Raw genomic sequence first — 2875 nt, forward strand, 5'->3', positions numbered from 1 at the left:
GATATATATATATAGATAGATTGATAGATAGGTGGGTAGATAGATAGATAGATAGATAGATAGATAGTCTTATACATATGTATACAGATATATATACACACGCACACATATACATACGCACACATACATATAGAGAAACAAACGTGCGTACATACATACATACATACATACATACATACATACATACATACATATACCACATTTTATAAGCCCAGCAAAATACAGAGAGAGTGACACCAGGAACGACAAGGTAACGGTGGGGCTGACAATATGATGGCAGCAGTTGTGGTGGTTGGGTCACTAGCACCAGCAATACTGATTAGAGTGGCGTTGAATTAGAACGTGAAGATTGAAAGGGAAGTGCTTAGGGATGATGATGAAGATCATAACGGTTTAGGACGGTCCTAAGAAGGCAGCAGGGGTAGCAGACGATGAAGAGAATATAGACAAATAAGATTGTGTTACATGTAAATATGATGAGGATGGTGTAGATAATGGTGATGATGATGATGATGATAATGAACGTCGTCCTCGTGATCATGTATTCTGTGGTGGGGATTCATAGTGAAGAAGCTGAGTGTTACTCTAGAAAAAAATTGCTATGATAATGGACATATTCCAATGGCCCAAGAGATGTTTTACAGAGGCGTATGCCATATTGCACTCAACAGCTGCAACTGTGGCTCCCTAAATAGGTTACGAAAAACCTATGCAACATCATCCAGAAATCAAGTCTTCAAATCACTGTAGAAGACAGTTTCATTAAGGCCAACTTTCTAGAGATGATTCTAGACCCTTCTGTCTTTACTACTTTATCACAAACGTAAAGAATCTTTGCTCAACATACACTTGCCCTCAACCAGCCTACAGATATAATCAACTACTTAGTATCAAAGATTTCCTGAGAGATTTTCCTATCCTTCCGACAAAAGGTAAAACAATGCATTTCTCAACTGACTGCTAAAATCCTCTTTATAGCGGCCACTCCTAGACAACTAACACGCGTTTCAAATTACAATTTGGAAATCTACTAACATATGCAAGTGCTTCAATGATTATTGGCATAAATGTAAAATTATAACCAGGGCAGAGGGGTTGCAGGTTGAGAAGTAGTTGTCTATAAATATTCTCCTTCTCGTTGATCTTCAAAGAGATGTTCACGTCTTCTGGACAGCTAACCTCTGTTACTGTATATGATTTTTCTTTCCAGTTACGAGTAACTGTATGAGGCATAATGTTTGACCGAGGCAGAAGTTTAGATGGAAATATTCCGCAATTATTCCTTGTGTTGATATATATCTCTGTATTTTATAGAAACAGTGTTGTTTATACTTATCGCAAGGCAGACGTTTCTGCAGATGGAATTGTATATCATTTAAACAGCATCATGTTTAAGCAGGAGATGGAATATTGGAAAACTGATGATTACATCTGTTATGTCTTCCATATAAGTAAGTGTGGCATAATTGACACTTGCGGTAGTATTGTGGGAGTTTAAGGAGTATAATGTTCCGTTTCTTTATTAGATGTTTCATAGGTATCTCCACAGAATGCAAAAACGTAACCTTTTCTTCTGGAAGAGTCTGTGTCAATATCGCTGTTTCTGCGGAAATTTGCAGCAGAAGTTAAGATTATGCGTGTTTTAATGTCTATGGAGTTGATTTCTCCGGAAGATGAACGAGCACAATAAATGCTTTGTGGGATGTTGTCATACTGTAAAAAGAAAGATCTGACTGATATATGTCTAAATTTGACATAATATATATTGGTCAGTCTATCTTTGTACACAGCACCTTTATATGCTATATTTTCATCAATATTTCAGTATTTGTATCACTAGTTGTGCAAATTAAGAGACATACAGAAACCTGACATGCAAACATTTGGAGTTTTGGCTTACACATTTTTCGCCTTCAATTGCTAAATATGAGCATTTCTCTAGTCCAAACTTCATTTTTATATCAGCACTACATATTGTGATTAAATCCGGCTGTTTTCGGCACTGTCAATATTTCGAACATAGATCCTTTAATCATCCTCGAAGAAATCATAGCTATTCTTTCTGTTTCTTGCTGTTGTATACACTAGACCATAGTCTATGCACATACATTAGAACATAGTTCTTACAAAGAAATGACAACGGATTTAGGCCAAAATAAATAGATGTACCGACAGATTGTCGACTTGTAATATTCCTGAGGAAATAAAGATGATCCTTTCACTGTATTTATAAGTGTGAGGATTGTTGACCAGGTTTTCACGAGCCTTTCTATGATGGATACTAAGGCAGTAGTTACTTTTACCAGTTGAACTGATTCCAATAGTCATTTGTTGGGAAGGGAATCAAATACCTGTTTGTAATTAAGTCATAGTACACAAAGTTCCTACCGTCAGCGTTGGATCAACCATTAAGCAAAATAAGCACGTGTTTAGGGCATCAAGGGACGAGGGAGGAACCACAGAGATGAAAATGGTTCACAGCATGAAAGAAATCACTTTAAATTTGCTGGAATAATATTCGTAATGCCTTATCTCTTCTAAGTATAGAAGCAGAAGATTTACGTTAAATTAATTTTAACGATATCATCGAAGACTTTGCAATAGAAATAAAAACAATATCGGGGTCTCATTCTTTTGTTGTTACGTTCTATCTATCTATCTATCTATCCATCTATCTATCTATCTATCTATCTATCTATCTATCTCTTCTCACGGACGTGCTGTCACATCGGCTGCGAAGGTAAACGTTTATTTGACCTTTTACTGTCCACATTTTGTTGGAATTTTTTAATAATTTTGTTGCGAAGCACCTAGGCTTCATTTGTGTGTATTTTCAAGGGCAGGAATTGACCCCCAGGGGCAGTTTCGGCCCTAG

The sequence above is a fragment of the Octopus bimaculoides genome, chromosome 10, assembly GCF_001194135.2.
Source record: "Octopus bimaculoides isolate UCB-OBI-ISO-001 chromosome 10, ASM119413v2, whole genome shotgun sequence".
NCBI lineage: Eukaryota > Metazoa > Mollusca > Cephalopoda > Octopoda > Octopodidae > Octopus > Octopus bimaculoides.